This window comes from Octopus bimaculoides, chromosome 2, assembly GCF_001194135.2.
Source record: "Octopus bimaculoides isolate UCB-OBI-ISO-001 chromosome 2, ASM119413v2, whole genome shotgun sequence".
NCBI lineage: Eukaryota > Metazoa > Mollusca > Cephalopoda > Octopoda > Octopodidae > Octopus > Octopus bimaculoides.
The window spans coordinates 67809345-67815867 of record NC_068982.1 but is presented as its reverse complement, the minus strand read 5'-3'; positions in this window follow the sequence as shown (position 1 = coordinate 67815867).

Below are 6523 nucleotides of genomic sequence, written 5' to 3'. Positions count from 1 at the left end.
ATATATATATATATATATATATATATATAGTAAGAAAAGCACGAGTGAGATTACTAAGCAAAGAAGAGAGAAACAAGTAAATAGTACACAGAGTCAATCAAGCGAAAGTCAAACAAGCAAAGTAGTTTAGAATGAAAATAAATGCATCAAAGGAAGAAGTAAAAGAGGATCTAAGTTTATCAAAGGGAAGAAAAATGGATAAGAGAGATAAGGGAAATAGAAAAATAATGTAGTACCCAATTCGAGATTTCTATATAACATCAACCACATACAAGCAATCAGCACACACAAACTAAACACATACGTACAAGTGCATACACACAAATGCTCACAAAACACACACACGTGCACCTGCCTATGTTAACACAAAATAATCATAAACGTACGTACGAAAAATATACACACCAACATTTGTGAAATTCTTGACATTGAACATCGCTTCCTATTTCGTCTCTCTTCCGTCTGTGTTAATATATTGGCTTTACTTTTAAAAATAATAATAATAAAATTTTAAAATATCTTTAAAAATAGGGCAAATTTTTTTTTTATTGTCGTTTCCGTTTTCTTTCTCCCTTTTTTTTCTCCTTCTTTCTCTCCTCTTTCTCCGTCTTTGTGTGTTTTTATTTCCGACGAAGCACAATTAATCCCGAAACGTCAAACATTTCTTTCGTTTTTACATTCAGCGTCAAGCTAATAGAATTTTTTATCGTGTTCTTTGCTGTGTATTGTCATGCATGTGAATATATGTATGGATGCATGTTTGTATGTTTGTATGTATGTATGTATGTATGTGTGTAGGCGCAATAGCCCAGTGGTTAGGGCAGCGGACTCGCGGTCATAGGATCGCGGTTTCGATTCCCAGACCGGGCATTGTGAGTGTTTATTGAGCGAAAACACCTAAAGCTCCAAGAGGCTCCGGCAGAGGATGGTGACGAACCCTGCTGTACTTTTCCACCACAACTTTCTCTCACTCTTTCTTCCTGTTTCTATTGTGCCTGTAATTCAAAGGGTCAGCCTTGTCACACTGTGTCACGCTGAATATCCCCGAGAACTACGTTAAGGGTACACGTGTCTGTGGAGTGCTCAGCCACTTGCACGTTAATTTCACGAGCAGGCTGTTCCGTTGATCGGATCAACTGGAACCCTCGACGTCGTAAGCGACGGAGTGCCAACAACAACATGTATGTATGTATGTATGTATGTATGTACGTACGTACATACATACAAAACTAGCTTCTCGGTTAATGAAAATATAAGTACTCTACTTCATGTTTTGAGTTCTATTTCTCACGTTTGTAAAGCCACAGCTTGGTTTCCAAGAAAGTAATGATAGCAATTTCTTTAACATTTGTCCTAGTTAAACAAAAGACTTAACTGTATTCTAGTAGAGACAACATTGATCAGATACAATATATAGAATATATTTCATTGTGATAATAAACTGGATTTATTAATGCTATTTTCTCCAGTTAATAAAGTTGTCAGCAGTGTATCACAAATAATTTGAAAATCCTACTTACAGTTCATAACAGTCGGATCTCATGAGGAAATTACCTCACCAAAACCTTCTGCTTTCTAGAAGCATATACCATTTATCTTAAACTTCCTCATCAATTAGTAAAGAAATAATTTTTTCAGAGAAAATTTCAACGAAGACACTTAGCTGACAAGTGAGATAAAATTGCATTTCAAAATATTACGATCTATAAACTGTTTTATAACTCAAAATCACTGAAACGGAAATTTGGAAAAGCTAATTTTAATGGCGAATTGCACATAGTCACAATCTCGAAGCAATATGTAGGTAGGATTTATATGACCGGCTGCAAGCATAAATTTCGGAACAGTGAGGCACATGATCCGATATTCTTTGCGCGAGAAAAAATTACTCTTCTCTAATAATATAATGGCTGAAAGCGGCCAGTTTGCAAACTCAGTACAATATCGGTTAAAATATCACTCGGTACTTGTTTTTTTTTTTTCATTCTAAGTTAAAATTCAAATTTCGCTTTTTGTCTTCCATTTTTGTCTTTTTGGAATCGCTAAAATAAAGTTCCAGTCGATACTTGGGACCATCCCTCAAATTTACTGGCTTTGTGCCTAAATTAATAACCAATATTTTCATGAACGATCTTTATGGAGATTGCCAAAGCAATATAACAGCTTGTACTCAGTATTTATTTATCTCTACCCTAGTGATGACAAATAGCGAGTTGATTTGTCTATGAACAAATGTGGTCATTAGCAGTTAATCAACCTTACTGCGATCTAAGGAAGCATTCGAACCTATCGAACCCAGTACTCGACTTATTTTCTTATACGGTAGGAAGGCAAAGTCAAACACAATAAAGAACATAGCATTTTCATTGTTTCTCTATTGATTCCGCCAATCTATCACTCTTTATATCTCTACTGCATCTTAATTCGAAAGTCACTTTGCTGTGCTCGCATACGTTGCAGTGCTGAGTTAAAATTCTACTGAAGTGAATTTGCCTTTCACCCCTGCAGGATCGATAAAATATGTACCAGTTAAGTACATAGACCATGATAAGTACTTAGACTCCTTTCCTCAAATTTTAGATCTTGTGCTTATATGTCGCTTCTTAGTACTAGTGGAGAATTGGAATTGTATTTTAGATACCAATGGAATTGTGTGGGGTTAACCCATAGAAGTAGCGGAGACAAAATCCTTGAAAACCAGCCCAGACACTTCCAACTGCCTGACTGATAATGACCGAGTTTCCCAAATGTATCAGTGTAGACATGTAGGTATTACAATGGGTCGTGTGGATCGGGTGGAGGCGCAATGGCCTAGTGGTTAGGGCAGCGGAATCGCGGTCATAGCATCGCGGTTTCGATTCCCAGACCGGGCGTTGTGAGTGTTTATTGAGCGAAAACACCTAAAGCTCCACGAGGCTCCGGCAGGGGATGGTGGCGAACCCTGCTGTACTCTTTCACCACAACTTTCTCTCACTCTTTCTTCCTGTTTCTGTTGTACCTGTAATTCAAAGGGTCAGCTTTGTCACACTGTGTCACGCTGAATATCCCCGAGAACTACGTTAAGGGTACACGTGTCTGTGGAGTGCTCAGCCACTTTCACGTTAATTTCACGAGCAGGCTGTTCCATTGATCGGATCAACTGGAACCCTCGACGCCGTAAGCGACGGAGTGCCAACAACAACAACAACAACATATGGATCGGATCTGTATAGATTGCTCGTCAGACAGAGGTAGAAGATAGCATAATGTATCCACACCTTAAAGTGGTCTAAGACCACAAAGACCATATTAGCGAGCGAGTGAAGTGGCTGTTGATGGAGAAAGTCCTCAAAATCAGATGATTGGGCGGCTCGGAAGGGAGTAGTTACATATGGATCAATAGCATTTGGTAACAAGCATATGTGGATGAGGATACTGGTGTCGGACCATGATGCGATCGGAGCAAAAATTTACCAAGACAATCGGTCTCTAGCTCGGCGTTGGAGTGATCAATCCATGCTGTCAAATAGTGTTGTGAGGCCCTACATAAGTGATCGTCTTAAATTATTTAAGATTTAGTTTGGATAAATGATATTGGATTCAAGAAATAAAGCCAGCATTTATATATGGTTTCTTCTTTTCTCCTTTTTTAAAATTTATTTCAGTCATTTGACTGTTGCCATGCTGGAGCACCGCCTTTTATCGATGTTGGGGACACACACACACACACACACACACACACACAGATATATATACATATATATATATACGACGGACTTCTTTCAGTTTCCGTCTACCAAATCCACTCGCAAGGCCTTGGTCGGCCCGAGGCTATAGTAGAACATACTTGTCCAAGGTGTCACGTAGTGGGACTGAACCCAGAACCATGTGGTTGGTAAGCAAGCTACTTACTACACAGCCACTCCTGCGCCTATATATGCTTTCCCGTACATTTAATGTCCTTTATTAAAAAGTAGCATAAATGTCATAACCGCTATTTCTCCCTCTTTTAATTCTGGAAACTTCGTGTCTAGTTAAAGATAGCACTGGATCGTTAGAGGTTCGAGAGCGTCACAATATAATTAGTAATTAGCTTTTCGCTATTTATGTCCTTGGTTTAAATCTCAACGAGTTCGACTTTGCATTTCTTTCTTCTGGAGTCAATAAAATAAGTTACATTCAAGTGCTACTTGTCTCTGTGCCAAAAGTACTGGCATATTTACAACTTCAGAAATCCTTATTTATTTTTATCAAAGAGATTAGTTTTAAATCATACAGGTTTGGTGGTTACTTCACTGAATTTTAATTTATTTTTAAATGGCAATGAAATTCATATATTTTAGGAGAAGCAAAATGTAAAGAGTAGCATTTTAAGGCTTTTCTCGAGAGTATTATAAGTGTAAATAAAGTGAAATAATTTCGACAGGGGATTGAAACCACGTCACTTTTCTAGGAATTTATCATTAAATGCAACAACGTGCTTGTCAGAGATTAACTGCTTATTGATTTCTGATCAACGTAAAGGATCATATTTATAGAAGAGAAATGAGGTTGTTTGTGATACATTCGTTTATCAAAGGCACGAATGACGCAAATGAAGTGAATGGCTTTAGCCGAGAATCAAAGACTTGTCCATCAATCATACGTGAAATTGATAACAGTCTACAACGTAAATCATTGATCTCCTATTTAAATGTTGTACATTATTGACATTCTTGACAACCGAACACATAACATGATATCGTCCAGATATTGTTTTCTATTATATTTGGCGTGTATTTTCTAACAATACTAGTTTCTTCTATTTACTTACATGTTTTAGATAATATAGAACCAGAGAATTAACTAACCCAATACAAAGTAAGATCCTATACAAAGTTCGTTATATGTCTTGTGCGGTAACACTAAATATTGGCGGCATTTGAGCTCAGAAGGTAAAGACAGACGATTTTGCCAGCTGATCGCCCTAATTACTAAACATTAGTTTCAAATTTTTTCACAAGGCCAACAATTTCGGGGAAGTGGGTAAGTCGATTGCTTTGTCCCCAGTGCTTGACTGGTACTCATTTTATCGACTCCGAAAGTATGAAAGGCAAAGACGACCATGGAAGCATTTGAACTCAGAACGTGAAGTCGGAAGACATGCCACTGAAAATTTTGTACGGTTCGGTAACGATTCTGTCTACATGCCGCCTTCATAACAAATAAATATTGGTGTGGCTTTATCCAACATTAAACTACTTTCTTGTAGTAGCTTGAACTATCTCTGGTAGAGTACATATAGGGCCAATGCTTTGAATTTCTTAAAAACTGTGATGCTTTAAATAATGAGCTTCCTTATATTTATTTTTAATCGAATATGTAATTGCTTAGGTTCGTATTTGTTGAACAGATACCGTAAGCAATGATATAAAGTCAACATATATATGTATGTTAACTTTAACTTAACTGCATTAAATTTGTTTACACTAACTTAATCTTTGTTGTTTTTCATGCGGACGGTGTATTTGAGTTATTACTCTAAACATTTCTCTAAACATTTCTACTCTATTTTTTATGCCTACCAGTGTACTGTTTCCCATCATTTAGTGTTTTCCTTAAAAATATTTTAGGAAAGTTCGGTGAGGACAATGCTTGAATGTTTTTTTTTTTGTTTTTTTTTTAATAGTTGTTTTTTAGGTTAGCACAAGACCTGATATTCTGGGGGAAATGATTAAGTAGATGACATTAATTCCAGTACTTAAACTAGTAATTTATTTTATGACCCCAGAGGGATGAATGGCAATAATGATCTCGATGGGATTTGAGCTCAAAATAGAAACAGCCAGAATGATTTTATAATAATTTGTTTTGATATAGTAACTTGAACTTAGAATGTAAAAAACACAAGAAAGGCGGCGAGATAGTCGAATCATTAGCACGCCAAACAAAATACCTAACTGCATATCGTGTGTCTTTACGTTCTGAGTTTAATTTCAGACGTGGTCGACTTCGTTTTTCATCCTTTCGGGATGAATAAGACAAGTACTTCCGAAATTGCTGACCTTGTGCCAAAATTTGAAACCAATATGAACACAAGACCGGGAATTCTGAGGGAGAGGGATAAGTGATTACATGGATTTCTGTACTTTAACTAATACTATATTTTATGATAGGATGAAAAGTCAAGTTGATCATGGTAGATATGAACTCGGACTGTATAGAACCAGAATGATTTTATAATGGTATTGTAACTCGTTTGGAGTTTGTTTCTTATACTAACCGAAATAACTAAATACTATTAGGGTGTATTAAACATTTTAATATTACTTAACAACAGATTTCGGTGCCCCAGCATGGCCACAGCCTTTAGAGTGAAATTCATAAATGAATAAATATTCGCAATATTTGCCGGGGTAGTTTTCAGGGAAAATACTAAATAGATTTGTAAGACTGTATATTGATTGGCGTAGAATAACTGAAATTATTAGAGAATTAGAGAATAAGTCTTGCAGGAAAAACAGTAATAATGTGAGAGTTAACACATTTTAATGCAGCTAGTCAA